This window comes from Lynx canadensis, chromosome A3 (assembly GCF_007474595.2).
Source record: "Lynx canadensis isolate LIC74 chromosome A3, mLynCan4.pri.v2, whole genome shotgun sequence".
In the NCBI taxonomy this organism is placed as follows: Eukaryota; Metazoa; Chordata; class Mammalia; order Carnivora; family Felidae; genus Lynx; species Lynx canadensis.
Window position 1 is genome coordinate 20,716,756 of NC_044305.1, and position 17,716 is coordinate 20,734,471.

Below are 17,716 nucleotides of genomic sequence, written 5' to 3' on the forward strand. Positions count from 1 at the left end.
TCCGCTCCAACCGCCACCAACCGCTCTCACTTTCTTTTCGTTGAGGAGTCTGGAAGGAGCAGGACTTCGTGAGGGCCTTTCTCGACAGCCTCTTGGCGGGTCTGCGAATGCACTCGCCGCACAGGGGCTCAGCCGGTGTCCGGCCCGGAGGGAAGAAGGGCTCGCCGCGGGCCCGGCGCGCAGAGGTGCGCGGTGCGCTCGCCGAGGCGGTGAAAACCTAGATCGTTGCTGATGAGTGGGGTGCTCGAGTCAGAGAGCGACCCCGAGACAAAGACCGATACTGTATCAGATACTGCTACGGGCTGAATCTGAAAGGACTCCGAGGGTGAGATTTGGTAACTGTGTTTATTCTGTACATGTGTGGTTTCGTGCGCATTTCAGCCTGTGCGTGCGCAGAGCTTGTGTGCTGGATTGTGTGGATAAGTGTTGCCGACTGGCTTGCCTGCGTTTCTGCCTGTGTGAACCCTTTTGTAGCTGTGTCTCCGTGAGGGTCCACAGCTCGGTAAGGGTCCCTGCGTGTGTTCCCAGCTGGGCTCCCGCCGGGGCGACTCCTGAGCAGTAAACAGCAGCTTGGCGACCTGGCTTAGGTGGAGGAGGTCTAGCTGCTGTGACTGGGGTGGGAGTGGGGGGAGGGAGAAACTGAAGGAAAGGAAAAGAAAGCGATCCCCAATCTCCCCCTCTCAAGGCTCTGTCTCTCTGAGAACCCCAGTCTCTCCCCCCAACCCCCCTACTCCCCCCTCCCCACCCCTGTAGTATTTCTGGATTAGCTCACGTCAGCGCACAAGTAGGGCGGCCTGAGGGCTTTGACCAGCGAGTTGGAGCTTCCTGGACAAGACAGGCTTCCCCCCTACTCCCTACCCCCCACTGCCAGTGCCTTCCGGTCTCCCTGAAGCTCTTCTCCAGATAGGAACCTCTGCCACATTGGACGGAGATGCTCCCTTGATCCCTCCCCAGGTACTCTCTTATATTCTCCCAAAAGCCTGCTTGCCAGAAGCCAAGACAGAAGCCCACCCCCTAACCTGAGCAATCCACTCCCCTGCACTATGAGGAGAAGACACTGCCAAGAAAACCTCCCCATAGAGCCCAGCTCCAAACACAGACCCCCCAAGTCACGATATGACCTAGAACAAAGAACAGAAATCCTTCCTCCCCAAACACAGATTGTCTTGTCCAAGGAGACTTGAAATAGAACTGATCTCCCTTCCCAGAGATCATCTTCCACTCCATCCCCAAAGGCTGGGGAGAGAGATCCCCTCTCCCTACAGACTCCTACAGGCAAAGATCTTCACCTCCTCATCCTTATCCCAGCTTTTCTGTTCCTGGTGAAATTCTTTAGTTCCACAGGAGGTGGTCCAGGCAGAGACTAGGGGTCCCTAGTGTCTTCCTCTACCCCATACACCCCCAAACCTGGGGGTGGCCATTGATGCCTTTTGACAACTATGTATCAGGTGGTCATTCCTGATTTATGGGTGGATTTATGATAGTCCAAAATGCTTATCCTCTCTTTCCTTTTCCCTTATGATGTTTGCTGCTGTAAGACCCAAGGTGGACTGGGAAGTTCTTTCATTAGTGAGAAATGGTGTCATTCATCATTCATTCATTCAGCAAACGTTCTCAGCACCCTACTGTGCATGTGACTCTCTTCCCACTGTTGTGGGAACCACCAAGACAATGCAAGCATGACCCCTGTCTAGGCTCCCGTGGCAATTCTTGGGTCGGTGGGGACACTGGAGAACATTCAGTCCAATCATCCTTTCTGCGATGCTTACACCGTCCCTAAAACATCCCAACAGAGCCTCACATTTACAGATAGGCACACTCAGGCCTGGCAGTGAGGTGTCCTGCTCAAGGTCATTCAGAGCCCAGGGTAGAGGCAGTCTAGGCCGCAGGAATCCTGATGCCCCTCCTGTGCCTTCTCTTCCATGACCTTGTCTGTCCTCCCATCTCCTCTCCCTGGTTGTTTGGTATTTGGTCACCTCACCGTCAAAAGAGATGACATTTCGAGCAGACGTTAGTTCTTTTGGCAATAATTAGATGCCAACATTGGAGGAGGAAAGCCTCTGTATCCCTCTTTTTTTTTTTTTAATGTTTATTTATTTTTGAGAGAGAAAGAGTGAGCAGGGAAGGGGCAGAGAGAGAGGGAGAGAGAGAATCCCAACCCGGCTTTGCTGCCACAGAGCCTGACTTGGGGCTCGAACTCATGAACCATGAGATCATGACCTGAGCTGAAATTAAGAGCCGGATGCTTAACCGATTGAGCCACCCAGGTGCCCCTTTATCCCTCTTTCTTGCTATTTGCAATAAATGCCTCTTCCCAGGCCAGGGTGGCATGCTCCCAAGCAGCCTTCCTTTACTAGAAAATTCTGCTCCATCATGTATTAGCTGTGTGACGTTGGACTACTCACCTAACCTCCCTTAGCTTCTACTTCCTCAACACTAAAATGTGAAAATAATAACAACTGCCTCATTCGGTTCTTGAAAGGATTCAGTGAGTCCTGTATATAAAATGCCGAGCAATGGACGCTCAGTGCCCGATGCATGGTAGCAATTATCTTATCATCCTGTTGTTGTTGCCATACCAAATAGCCAGGTCTCATTGTTTAGGAAAAAGTGAGTGTACAAGAGAAAGTCTGTGATTGGGTGTGAAAGTCAGAGTGAGTTGGCATGTGCACTCTTCCGTCTTTGTCTCACCTCCCTGTCCTCACCCCTTCCAAGGAAAGGAATGGAGGTCAGGAGTTGGACGGAGGGCAGGGGACCTGGCAGGCAGCCCCAGGAGGCAAACCGGACAACCTGCCTAGCTGGTAATGAGCTGGGCCCGCTCTAGTGAAGCCATCAACCTCCAGATTCTTCTGATAGCTCCTCTAGGGGCACCCTCGAGAGAGGAATTTGCAGCAACGTGGCCCCCTGCGTTGAAACAACACACACATATACACATACACTCACACAACAGAGAAGGCCAAGCCGACCGACAGATGCACAAAGAAACGAGGGCCGGCACATAGCTTCAAGTACACCGGCAGATTTACACTGGGCAACGCACACAGGTCAAGGACAGGCCAGCACACAGACACAAGATTTGAACTGACACTGCCTGCCACACAAAGAAGCCAGGACAGACACCCACAGATGGATCCCCATGCGCACCGGCACCCGGATAATAGACTTAGACACAACAGCAGCACAGGACAGGCATGGACGTGGAGAGTTGTGCACACACTGACAGACGCCCAGACATGGGAACACACATGCAGATTCACACTGAGACCGATAGGCACCCCCGAATGAAAGAATACCCCTATATGATTACTGAAGGGGAAAATAGGGGAGAAAAAACGGGAGGAACAGGAGGAACAGGGTGGAGGAGACACAAAAAGGAACGTGCTGGAAGAGGGAAGAGGAAGACAGAGGGAAGAGGACATTCCAGGCAGGAGCGCAAAAGAGAGAGGTGCCACTGCCTCCTTTTGGCCAATGCCAGAACCCAGACCTGTGACTAAGAAAATGGCAGCTGGGAGGGCTTGTGGAGGGGGAGGAGGACCTGTCCCTGAAGCCCACCCTGGGAGTGGGGGCAGGGGCTCTCCTCTCAGGGCCACACAAGGTCCCAAAGTCTTGAGGGGCTTAGGCCACATAAGAGGGAGTGTGAGGGGACCCCAGGACTCCTGCCAAGCCCCCTGATACAAGGACAGTACTCTGGATCAGTCCTGAAGCCTGGGCCCAGGGGGAAAACGTATCCCTCTCCCAACATGAGATCCGGTCTCTCTGTTTTTGATGCCTTCAGTACCCAAGGGGTTAGATGCCTGGCTGATGGAGTTGGAGGCCACTTTTGGGGGGAATAAATAGGGTTAAATAGAACTGAGCTTATCTGCCAGAGCAGGCAGCAACATGGGGGATGGGGCAGGAAGCCCTTGAATTAATGGCCTGGAAAGCCAACATCATGAGCATCATTTCGGGGCTGAATGATCACAGACAGACCCCCCTCCTCCTCTCCCTTTTCCAGAGCAAGTTCTGTCTGTGAGCCTTTTCCTGCTGAAGGGACAGAAGCTGGCTCTATACATCAGGCCCCCTCCCTCAAGCTGGGGCATAGGTGAGGTTTTCCTACGGCTGGAGAAAGCCACAGCTACCTTGCCCGAAACCGGAACTCAATTTCCTGATGCTGTGTCTATGGGCACAAAGGAGGAGAGGGACCAGCAAGGCTGAGGGTTCCGAGTGGAACAAAGACCCCGATTCTTCCCCTGCTTTGGTGTGACAAATCAGGTGGGACCATGGAGGGTATCAGTGCTGCCTGTGATAGCTCAGGGTAAAAGATATTAAAATACATTAATGACTAAATATTAGTGGTTTTCCTTGCTGAATTAGCATCCCATCTCTGGGGGTATGCAGGCAGAGGCTGGATTCCTATCAGGGACAATGTCCAGGGGAGTCTTGTCTCAGGGCAAGGGAGGCTGGATTTCATAACTTTTTATTTTATTTTATTTTATTTTATTTTATTTTATTTTATTTTACTTTACTTTACTTTACTTTACTTTACTTTATTTTATTTTATTTTATTTTATTTTATTTTAGAGAGAGAGCAGGGGAAAAGGACAGAGGGAGAGAGAGAGAGAAAGAGAATCTTAAGCAGGCTCCATGCTGTCAGCATGGAACCCCATTGAGGCTGGATCACAGAACCCTGGGATCATGACCTGAGCTGAAATCAAGAGGTGAACGCTCAACTGACTGAGCCACCCACGCGCCCCAGGATTTCATAACTTCTGGGCTTCTAGGGCCAAGCCTTCTGTGAAGGTGGCTCTGAGAAGAGTCCAGGGCCAGGGCCCATGGGGACCCAGGCCTGGCCCTCAGCAGCCTTTGAAACCAGAAGAAGCTGCCTGGAAGTGAAGGAGGAGCGCTGGACCAGACTTGATGGGTTAGATCAGTGATTTTTGCCTTTTTCTGGGAGCACAGCCTCCTGTTATGCTGGAAAACAGGGAACACAGCGACCTCACTCCCCGCTGGGTACCCAGTGCACAGTAGACACTCAATAAACGTAGGCGGGGTTGTGTTAAATTGATGTCATAAAACCATTTGCACCCACGAACTTTCAGTATAATTGGTTGAAGAAACACACATACACAATGGCCAAAATCCAGCCCTGAATTCTGGGTTCTATAGCCCCTCTGTCTTTTATGCCCACATCACCTTCTGCAGAGTTGAAAGCTAGTCATGCGATACGCATGTAAGATGGGATCTTTGTTCAGAATGGGCTTGGGGTGCACACACAGATTCAGGGACTCCTTTCCAGACCACTCAGCACCCTTAGGAATCTGTGGGTCACTGGTTATAGCGACTGGGAGAGACAGCCATGGAGGAGGCTCTGAGTCTGGTGAGCCCTGCCTCGAGGACCCCGGGCTCCGGGAGTGCAACGGGGCTCCTGGACCCTCAAACCTTGCTTGTTCTCTCTGCCGGGTAAGGAAGGACACAGTGACAAGGTGGCCCTCTGCAGGCCAGGAAGAATCCTCAGAAACAGACCCTGCCAGATCTTGATCTGGAAGTTCCAGCCTCCGAACTGTGAGAGAATTAATGCCGGTTGTGTAAGCCACCCAGCCTGTGGTGTTTTGTTATGGCACTCCAGCTGACTAAGACACTGAGGGCCTCTGCCAGCCCCTGACCAGCACTAGCTTAGCGGGCAAAGATGTTTCTAGGTCACACACACGTCACACAGACTTTCCAATTCTCTATAGCCTGCGCATGATGACTCCACGGCCTTCAGCTTAAGAGCCCAATCTGTTAAGTTTGTCTCTCTCCCAGTTGCGCTGAGAGCTGGCCCCGGGTGAGATGCCAATGTTAATATTTAACAAGTGTTTGTTCTGTGCATGCATTCTTACGTGATGGCCTTACGGCGTCCCTGTGAGCTTGGACTGGTTTCGTGTCCATTGACAGATGAGGACCCTGGTGCACAGAGAGGTTCAATAACTTGCCTAAGGTCTCACAGATAGGTTGTGGTAGATCCAGGATTCAAACCCAGGTTCAGAGCTGTCCTTACAACCTTAGTGCCCTAGGTGAGCTCGCCTGGAAGGACTTGGACCCTGGGCTCCAGGGAGGGGCTACAATCCGGATCTGGCTCCCAATGACCAGATAGATCTCCATGCACTGACTGGTGTATATGTCCACTCTGGCACCTTCTTCTTCCAACTATTCAGGTGACTCCTCTGGGACAGGGAGGTGGGGAGGCACAGGGTGGGCACACAGTAGGTGCTCAGGAGAGCTTGTGGATTTCACCAAACTCTGGTCCCGGGGTGGAGCTGTGTCCTGTGTCTTGGGCTTTCCAGCCTCAAGAGTCTTGTGGCTCTTCCCCCACAGGATGGCTTAGCCCAGCAGAGTTGATAAAGGCTCCTGGGAAATCAGTTGTTTCCTAACCTGCGATGTGTGAGCTCTCACCCAGAATTGGTTCTTTTTATATTATTATTCTTTAATGTGTATTTATTTTTGAGAGAGAGAGGGAGACAGAGCATGAGCAGGGGAGGGGCAGAGAGAGAGGGAGACACAGAATCTGAAGCAGGCTCCGGGCTCTGAACTGACAGCTCATGAACTGTGGGGCTGGAACTCATGAACTGTGAGATCATAACCTAAGCCGGAGTCGGACCCTCAACTGACAGAGCCACCCAGGTGCCTCTATATTATTATTATTGTTTATTTTTATTATTGTTTTTTTTTATTTTTATTTTTTATTTTTTTATTTATTTTTGGGACAGAGAGAGACAGAGCATGAACGGGGGAGGGGCAGAGAGAGAGGGAGACACAGAATCGGAAACAGGCTCCAGGCTCCGAGCCATCAGCCCAGAGCCTGACGCGGGGCTCGAACTCACGGACCGCGAGATCGTGACCTGGCTGAAGTCGGACGCTCAACCGACTGCGCCACCCAGGCGCCCCAAGATTTTATTTTTAAGTAATCTCTACACCCCATGTGGGGCTTGAACTCACAATCCTGAGATCGAGTCATATGCTCCACCCACTGAACCAGCCAGGTGCCCCTTTATGATATTATTTTATATCTAAAAAGTCTACCAGCAGATTCTAGGTCTCCTGGATGACCAGACTGCTTTAATTGTCATAGGTCTCACGACAAAAGGACAGAGGGGGGCTAAATGCTAAAGCACACAGAAACATACTATGCAAGTGGCGATTTAATTTCAGCAGTACATCATCCATCACATTAAATTAATCGTGTTATTTTGATGTGTGTGTGTGTGTGTGTGTGCGTGTGTAGCTTTGTTTGTATCCCACTAGCACATCGTCCTAGCTTTCCCTGTTGTATAGAGCTAAAAGGATAAAGCTTTATACTTAGCTTTATGTTTGTACATATTTTGGTAAAATTGTAATAAAGATAATCCATCAATTGTTGGCAAGGGGCTGTAATTTTTTTCCCCCTTTAAAAGTGGTTTGTGTATTACTCAAGTGTGAGAAGCATGCGTTTAATTCATTCTGACCAAGTAGAAAATAAGCTTCACACATTGGTGCCCCACACACAGCCCCTGCCACCTGGACGGGTCCCCATCCTCAGTTTGGCTCCCCCACTGCTGCCTTCGAGGGGAAATATGACAGCGTAATGAACAGTTGTACGACGTGCTATAAAAAGGCAATTAAGGGAACTATTGGACTGGGACAAGCCAGCGTGACCTGGTTAATAGCTCTGAGCCCAGACGGGCTGCGGGGAGGAGGGGCAGAAAGAGGGGGAGGGGTTTGCTGCTCTACAGTGGGCGCAGAGGCTGATCGTCCCGCTGCCCACTAGGTACCCAGGGCACCCAGGCCAGCCTCACGACTAGTGGGTCCAGGGACAGCCTGAGGGGAATGCTGGTTCAGAGCTCAGCTCTGGAAGTCCCCTCTGCCACTGTTGGTCGAGTGTCCCTGGGCAGCTGGCTCAGGGTCTCTCAGCTTCAAATTACCCATCTATTAAAAAGGGACAAAAAGGATTGTCCTAGAACGAAGGCAGTAGGAAGGAGGGATGAGGCATTCACTGTTAAACTGGTCAGTGCTCAGAAATGCACATGGAGGGGCGCCTGGCTGGCTCAGTCGGTAGAGCATGGGATTTTTCAAAAACTAATTAATTAATTTTTATTCATTTTGAGAGAAAGAACACGAGCGTGGGAGGGGCGGGGCAGGTGGGGAGAGAGAATCCCAGGCAGGCTCTGTGCAGTCAGTCAGTGCAGAGCCCGACACGGGGCTTGAACCCACAAAAGGGTAAGACCATGACCTGAGCTGAAATCAAGAGTCGGACACTCAACCGACTGAGCCACCCAAGCACCCTGAGCATGCGACTCTTGATCTCAGGGTCCTCAGTTCAAGGGCCATGTTGGGCGTGGAGCCTCTTTAAAATACAATTTTAGGGGCGCCTGGGTGGCGCAGTCGGTTAAGCGTCCGACTTCAGCCAGGTCACGATCTCGCGGTCCGTGAGTTCGAGCCCCGCGTCAGGCTCTGGGCTGACGGCTCAGAGCCTGGAGCCTGTTTCCGATTCTGTGTCTCCCTCTCTCTCTGCCCCTCCCCTGTTCATGCTCTGTCTCTCTCTGTTCCAAAAAAAATAAATAAACATTGAAAAAAAATTTTTTAAATACAATTTTAAAAAATTGAAAGAAAGAATCACTTTGTGTTCATCGGGATCTTTCAATTCAGCACAATCTGTGGCTGTGTGTGTGTGTGTGTGTGTGTGTGTGTGTTCTGTTCTAATTAGCCCACCCAGGCTCTGCAGGCTGTGGGTTCTTGGATCAGATCTTCTGGAGTTGTCCATGTGGCCATCCACCTTGCGATGAGCCCTCCCCTTTGGGCCCTCTCTCTTACGTCCTTAGGCTCTAGTCCTCGTTGTCTCCGAATGCTCCTGTTTGTGAACCATCTCAGGTCTGTGGAGACAGAGAGAAACACTTCCTGCCCCATCCAAGCGCCTGTTTCACTCTCCTTAATGGTGTGGGTGGCAAGAATGGCGAACTGTACCATGACGAGTACCTGGCACCTAGTAAATGCTCAGTAAAAGCTAGCTATTATCATTGTCGTCACCATTGGAAAAGCTCTGGGTTTATAGTTGACACATAGCGTGGCGCCTGATACAGAGTAGGTGCTCAATAAATGTCGGCTGACTTGGTTCCACTCTTCACCATCCGTGATTGTATACTAACCCCTCCCTGGGCCCTGATTACCCATTAGTCAAATAAGGATACAATCCTACCCCACGGTCAGTCGGTCAGAGATCTGCCTTGTAAACTGTGGCAACTGGTTCTGTTCGTCTCCACCTTCACCCCCACTCATCTGTGCCTGGCACGTGGATCTGAGAGCCTGGGGAGGCTCAACCCCCTCCCCACGTGCATTTATCCTAAAATAGAAAACCAAGCAGCATGCATGCGTTGGTCTACAGGGCCCCTATTTCCTCCTCTCCGCAGCCTCAGATGGAAGTGGCATTGAAAGCCAGCCCAGCGACAAAGGAGCAATCAGGAGTCATTATGGCTCATTTAGGGTGGGCTTGGTGATTGGCTGAGATGCACCAGCTCGCTCCCCACTCGGGAGGAAGAGGGTCTGAGCCTGGCGGCTGGAAACCCAGTCCCTCAGCCCCCTCCCTCCAGCCCCTGGCCCCATGCCAGGCAGAAGGGCTCTGAAGGCAGGGCTCAGAAGGAGGCTCTGAGCCCCACTCAGGCCCGCCATCCCCAGCCACCGAAGGCTTCATCTGTGGCCAGACGCTTAACTGGTAGGGTTCTTTTTTTAATTTTTTTTTAACGTTTCTTTATTTTTGAGACAGAGAGAGACAGAGCATGAACGGGGGAGGGTCAGAGAGAGGGAGACACAGAATCGGAAACAGGCTCCAGGCTCTGAGCTGTCAGCACAGAGCCCGACGCGGGGCTCGAACTCACGGACCGTGAGATCGTGCCCTGAGCCGAAGTCGGCCGCTTAACCGACTGAGCCACCCAGGCGCCCCATTAACTGATAGGGTTCTAACGTCACATCTGGCCTTCTCCATCATCCAGCTGCCCTCACGACAAAGTCCAAACTCCCTCCCCAGCACTCCCACTGGGCAAGGCCCCGTGAGTTCTGACCCCAGGCCTGCCTCAGCAGCCTCCTATCCAGCAGCTCAGGGAGATCTCTTTGCTCCCCCTGCAAGGAGGGACCTGCTACCCACCCCTGCTCCGCATCCACTCTCGTTTCTGCGGCTCAGAACCCACACTTAAACCAGGAAGGGCCGAATTCAAATCCGATGTCCGCCACTTTGTAGACGTGGGACCAGGAGTCTCACCTGTTCAATGGGGATAATCAGACCTCCCTCCCAGGGTGGCCGAAAGGATTACATCAAAGGAGGTAAAGGATCTGAAAGATCTCATGATAATACACCCTTTGTGGATATTAGCTAGTATTCTTAAGCATTCTTAGGTGGCTGTTTCGAGGTTACCTCCTCCTGGAAGCCCTCTTCGATTCCCCAAGATTGGGTTCACCTCTCCCAAGTATTCCTACAACCCTCTCATACTCTGCCCTGGCCTGCTGCATGCACACGCAGGTGTGGCCTGTGTCTTACTCGTCCGTGTAGCCTGGCACTCAGGGCACAGAGTCTGCCCTGGAGGACGCTCCTTACTAGCCTCTGGACACACCATCGCGCTGACCGCCAGGGGCAGATGGGGATGCCCAGCACCCCTGACCCCCAAGAGGCTGGACCCAGGAAGGTGAACCCCCAAGCCTCCCCGCCCACAAGTCTGTCTACGGGGCTTTCCAGGACCACTCGTGGTAGCACGTGGAAAATAGATCGTGCTCCTGTGCCCCGCCGAGGCCGCCTCTCAGGGTGTGCATTGAGCTGAGTCTGTGTCCTCTTAATTAGAGTGATAACAGCTATCACTTATGGAAGACTTATTTTTTTCCATCTAAAGGGCTAAATGTGTTATCTCATTTATCCTCACCCTCAGCCCCTAGCTTAGGTCCAGATGGGCATTGCTGGAAGCATGCTGCGGTCTCAGGTAACTATGGAAGACGGACAGGGGCACGGCCTCAGGAAAGCTGGGACCGGGGACCCCTCTCCGTTTCCCACGTCTGAGGCTGTGCCCTCAGCACGTAACTTTTGTTTTCTGCCTGACCTCCCAGGTTGAGGGAAACATGACTGCCTACAGCTCTCGAGCCTCCCGTATCGTAAGTCGTCACCACCAGAGTGGGACTGGCTGTTTGAAAAGTCCCAGGCAGCTGGAAATAAGGGTCTACCTCCCCGGTGAGGCTGATGTGAGGATCGAGGGAGATAATGTGCACAAAGTCCTGTGCCTCTTGGGAAGGACTCAGTAAATGGCAGCTGGGATTAACATCGGTTTTGTTGTTGTTAAGAGTGGTGGTATCACCAGCGTGGACCACGCTCAGCCTGAGAGGATGCTGCCCTCGCAGGTAGGCATGTGAGGCTGGTGCCCGCGACGTGTGGGTCTGTTCTGAGGATGAACAAACCCTGTTCTGAAGACCGTGCCCTGGACCCAGCCTGTCACGGCAGCCAGGGATTCGACCGGGCTCTGGGGCAGGTTCAAAGGATGGGGCTCTCTATGAGCCTGCAGGAGTCCTTCCGCTGGCCTTGATCCTTCCAGCTGCAGACCAAGGCTGGGGTTTTCCTCACGGCCTGGGCTACGTTGTCAATGTGAAGGTCACTGAAGGGTTAGGAGGCCTCCTCCAAGCAAAGATATTAAAGCCAAATGAATGCACTTACCAAAGAGCCTCTGGTAGAGGGCACCCCTCAGTGTCAGAAATTCAAAGGCCATAGGCCTGCTTGAGGCAGGGGCTCTCTGCAGGCTCCCTGAGTCTAGATCCCATAGACATGGAAAGATCCCGGTGCCTGGACAGCGAGACCCAGCCGCTGGCTCCTGAATCAATCTGACCCCAGATGTGGGTACTACAGGCACCCTTTCCCCATTCTCCCAGCTCACGGTGCTGGGGCTCAGCTCCTGGGCCCCTCGGTGCCCAGCGTGGCATAAAAACACTTGTGCTATTTCCACACTGGACTGTTATAAATGGAGCCCTGATGTCAGCGGGTGCTCTCTGTCCCTGGACATCCGGGAGAGGGTCCCCACCCAGGACAGCCCCCGCCCTAATTCCATGGCCGGTGGATCTTTCCTGCCCTTTCAGCAGGTGGGTGTGGGGAGGGTTGCAGTGAAGCCAGAGACAAAGTTTCCTTCTTTTTGCTCCTGGGCCTCTTGTACCCAGGCCTTTGGTCTTCTCCCCTTCTCCTTCTCCAGGACAGCTTCCAGACCCCCCAAGAATTCTCTCCTGCTGCCTGTTGTCCCAGTGGCCACCACCCCAGGGAAGGGTGCAGAGGCTACAAAAGAGATGTGGAGTTTAGGGAAATGATTTCTGAAAGCCTGGAGCTCCTGGGAACTCACCTAATACTTTCTGGTCCGAGATCAATAGGTTAGGAGATCTCTAAGGCCTTAATTAAACTAAGTCCTTGAGAAGATAACTAAGCATCCTTTCCTTTCCCCAGCATCAAGCAAGGGGTGACTCTTGTGTGTGTTCTCGGAGGGGAAATTTCCTTTTTTTCTTTTTTTTTTTTTTCCTTTTCTTGATTTTTTTCCCACGTGGCTCAGAAAAAAAATATGTGTATTATTATATATTATATAAAATATAATGAAAAGTGGCCCTGTAGCTCCTGTCATCCATCTGCCTACCCACCTTCCATTTCTCCAAAACCACTGTTACTGGTTTCCTAAGGACCCTTCCATTTGCCTATACAACATGTACAAGGATATAAGTAAATACAAATGTGTTCTTGTTGTCCTCTTCCCCTTTTTAAATACAGAAAGGTAGCATATTCTACGTTCAGTTGTGTGCATTGGTTTGTTTGGGTTTTTTTGTTTGGTTGTTTGTTTTGGTTTGTTTTTTGTTTCTTGTTTTTTTTTTTACCTAATTTGTCTTTGGAGATCTTTCACATCAGAATATAGAGATTGTTCAGTATTCTAAAGGCACCGAAACTAGCACTAATTATTTCTCCTTCCCTCTTTTCTTTATTCTTTACAGCTTCCTCCAAATAGACAAGCCATTCATTCATTCTTTCGTTCGTTCATTTGTTTCTTTCTTCAGCCTTCCCAGACGCCCTGTTCAGGGCTGGGGCTCGTGCTGGGTGCTGGGGTGACATCAGTGAATTCTCCCAGGCCCTTTCCCCAGGGCTCAGAGGATCAGGGGCGCCAGGACACCAGCAAGCCACGAGTGGGGGAGGGGACAATCCCTGGCGGACTTTGGCAGTGTGTGACTTCTCTTTGTGTGCCTTGATCTGGACCGGGTCTTTCTCTTTTCTTCCCTTTACTGCACCCCGGCCGCACGCTTGCCAGTCTGTCCATCTGGATGTCCAGGAGAGCCAATTTCCTTTCTTCTGGGGCGATACTTTTTCAAACGAGGTTGGGCGATTCCTAAGAATCTGTAGCGGCAGTGTCTGTGTAAGCTTAATAAAAACAAATCCATCAGCAGAATTTACGTGACTCACCTGGGAACAGACAAAAATTCCCCCGACAGTCTTCATACAAAGGACGGAAAATGCTAGCCCCCTGAGGAGTGGGCTGCTGAGGGATCAAGAAGGTAGAGAGAGAAGATTCAGAACATGCCCGGCATTTTGTGAATGAAACGTTCTTGAGTTACTTGTGTTTGTAATGTGCGTAGGGTGCAAATAGCATGTATTATGGTCCGCGTTGCACACCTGATGCATTTACTGTGTTAAAGTTGTTGTGCAACACGGTATGGAAGCATTTTCCTTCTGGACGCCTGGGTGGCTGTCAGCTGAGCGTCCAACTCTCGATTTCAGCTCAGGTCATGAGCTCCCAGTTCGTGCATTTGAGTCCCGCATTGGTCTCCACACTGATGGTGCGGAGCCTTCTTGGGATTCTCTCTCTTCCCCTCTCTCTGCCCCTCCCACACACACACTCTCTCTTAAAATAAATAAACTTAAAAAAAAAAAAAAACCCCGTCTACCTTCTAAAGCCACACAACTGCCGTTTATTGAATGCTTCACATTCAACCCAAACACTGTCCGAGCAACCCTATGAGGTGGGTGTGACCATCGTCACCCCTTCGTAGATGAGGAAACTGAGGCACAGGGAAGGTAAGTACCTGGCTCAGGGCAAATGAGTAGCGAGGGACGTGAATGGGTCTGCACTCCAGAGCCTGTGCTCCAACCACTCCATTTTCCCATCCCCTGAGAGCCCGCGTCACTGCTCTGGGCCTCAGCCTTTCTTAGCTGTAAAAGAGGGATATTCCAGCTGTAAAAGAGGGTCACATCAAAGGACTTTCTTGAACATTTGAAGAGATAATGCTTGTAAAGAATGCAGGACATCACTCAATACACGGTGGTTAATATTACAGAAGACTAATACTAACAACACTCCTCTACTCCGGCTGCCAAGAAAGGGCCACTTCTGAGCAGAGCCCCCCCCCCCCCCGAGAAGACTGTGCCTGTCACCAGGAGTCAGAGAAAAGGCAAGACAAGGAGCCAGAAGAAGCTCATTGTTTTAATAAATTCACCTCTGCGTCACAGCCCTTTCCCTGGCTCCCTGGGGCTCATCCTCTGTTGAGCAGGCCAGGGTCCCTCTGGGCAGGGGAGTCTGTTTGAGTCCCATTTCCATTACACACTTGGCTGAACAGAGGGGGCAGGGGAGCCAGCAGCCCGCCAGGCAGTAATTAATTGCCTATTTGGCCGCCTGCTGTCTCCTGGATGGGGGATGCAGGATGGCTCTGCCTGGGCGGAGTGCTGGGCGTGTCCTTACTCATCCTGCCCACGCCACCCCCTCTGAACCCATGCCCAGCCCTTTGGGGAGGGATCATGACAGAGCAGAGGTCCCTTCTGTCCACTTCGGTAAAAAGGCCTTGTGGTCCTGGCCAGGGGGACTAGAGATGGCCGCAGAGTGCTCTGTCTGGGGAATTTACTGAAGGTAGTAAGGGTCACTTGGTTTTAGCCTCTGAGGGGCAGTCTTAATGAAGGGAAAAGCATCCTGGACTCAGAGATTTAGGACCCTGGGTTTTCATACTGGCACTCCCACCTGCCGGCTGTGTGACTTTGGGTAAGGCATCTGCCATCTCTGAGCATCCATTCCCCCCTCTGGAAAACAGGGTGGGCATGGGCAATCATGGTCCCATGGACTCGTGCTTTTGGACCTCCAGAATCCATCCTCTCCGAGAATCACTTGCTCCCTGTCCATTTCATAATCATCCTTCTGTGGATCCCAGGGACAGAGTTGTGACCCAGGCCTAGACATCGGCATTCTCCATGGGGCTTTATTCAAGCATGTTTGAAGGGGGGAAAAATCTGTTAGTTACAACCCAATGAGGCCTGAATAAAGCAACGACCTATCTTTGAAGGTTGAAGGGGTAAAGCTATGGAAGTGAGGTTGCTGATAGTACTTTGCAAGCCTCAAATCACAATGGACATCTGTGAATGCGATCGTCATCACCACTCTCTTCACCAACACCATCGCCAGCATCATCATTATCATCATCATTATCACGGTTGTGGCCTGGGCCCAAAGACTTTTGCTCAAATGCAGATGAGTTTTCCAATCATTTGGCAGTGTTTGCAGAAGCCCTGGATTCTGAGGCTAGGTGTATCCTCAGTGGGAAGGGTTATCCGAGTAGTTAGTGATGTTTGCCCTGGGGGTAGGAGAGGACCGTGTACGTACTGGTCATGCTTTATTCACCACTCCCCGGTTGGAGGTGGAGGTTCAGGGTTAAGTGACGCCTCTGATACTATGAGCAAACGCAGGACCTTGTGAGAAAAGAGTGAGATGATTCATTTCCAGAAATACCAAATAAAAGCTGTGCTGTCTAGTTAACAATAGGTTTACAACCTATTGGAAATAGATATAACCCTCCCCACATCCCCACACTGGACCCTTAGACCCTTCTTCCCCCCTCCTTTTCGTGGGCTTATTTTCACAGGCTTTGCAATGAGCATGCGCCATAGAATAAAGGGAGGAGGGACTGAAAGTCTCTGCATCACCTCAGGGAATGTACGTTTGTTCCAATCAGACTACTTTTTGCCTTACGTGGGCATAGGCGACGTCCAGATAAGGCTGTGACCTCTGTAGTCCTTAGCCAATGAGGAACCAGGGGAGGGACTTGCCTCTGAAGTACTTAGCCAATGAGGAACTAGGGGAGGGACTTGTACGCTAGGAGATAAACTGTCTGCTGTGATTGCCCCGGGTGTGCCTGTCCATCAGATACCGCTCTTGCAAGAACGTTGTTTAAAGCCTCGCTTCACTGTGCTCCGAGCCTCCGGCGTCCTCCTTTGACTGGGACAGTGGCCTTATTTCTCACAGACCTCAAACTAGAAACCAGATGTGGCCCCATAGGATACAGAGGTGAATTTATCTAGCCAAAGCCAGAGCTATGGGAGCCCTTCCTGCACCAATAATTGAGAGCTTGGCTTGGACATGAGAGGAGAATTAAAGACCTCTCCCTGCCCCCCCCCCCCACACAAAAAGCTGCTATGTTCTCAAGCCCTGGAGTGTTCCTGGGCAGAAGAATTGGCAGGAGGCTCAAAGCAGATGAGCAGAGTTATGTAGTGTGGGGGTCTGTAGTTGAGGCCCCCTCTGGCCCGGCTGGTAGCCCACCTGTCCAGCCATTGCTGGTTGACCCATATCTCATCTTCAATCTTCAGCTTGGAGTTTACAGTTTGGTCAAGACTCATGGCCAAAAAATTCTGCCAGTCGGGACAGATCTGATGAAGATGCCCAAGAGAAAGGCTGCAGCTGGATCCCCCCGCCCCTCCCCAAAAAAACTCCCTGCAGCCGGGATGCCCATGGTCCCATCTTGGGCCACAGAGGAGACCAGTCTCCTCACTCGCAGAGTTCCATGACCCAGCTCCTCAATGCAGATTCCCAAACTGCATTGGCTTGTCCCGAACCCCCCAGAGCTGGTTCTTGCGGACGACCCCGAACCTTCACCAGCCGGGCACGGCCAGGCGTGAGCAAAATGGCCACTTCCGGTCACCGCTGTGGCTGGAAAAGTGGCAGAGGTTTTCCAATTGACTTGCCCCATGACAATTATTTTTACAATCTGGTGATGCTGACTATTTACCACAGGCATGGGCTAAGGATTCTATGTTCATTATTTCACGGGACTCACAGCAAGCCTGCAAAGAGGGTATTAATGTTTCCACTTACAAAGAGGAAGCCACGCCTCAGAAAGTTGAAGTGGCTTGTCCAAGGAGACACAGCTAGGATGTGGCAAGTCCAAGTTTCAACCCCCAGTCTGTCTGATCCCACACTCTTAGGAACACAGGGGCATTTGCAGCCTCACCTCGCTCCCCTGGGCAGGCCTCTGTCCTCATCCCCCAGCTCCAAATGTCTAGGCATCATATAGCGTATCTGTTGAGTCGGTCCTGGGGGTGTGCTGAGCCACCTCTTGCCGCTGACCTGAAAAGTCTCAGGGCAAGGTCCAGAAATGGGAATGTCAGGTGTGGGGGGAGCTGGGGAACAGAGAAAGCAAGTCCAAAAGATAGAGCTGTAAGGATGAATGAGGCCACATGGTCTTTTAAGCATCAGGCATCAGGGAGCCATGGACTGTTCAGCAGCAAGGCTATAGAACTGGGCTCACTTGAGGGAGCTTACATTTAGAGTATTGTGAGGGAGAGGCTGCCCCCAAAGAAAGAGTGTGTGACCAGAAGAATGGGGGGAACGTGTGTCTTAGCTTGAGGGCTCTCAGAAGGGTTCTTGGAAGAGGTGACACCTGAGTTGAGTCCTGAGGGAGTCCAACCCAGGTGAAGAGGGTG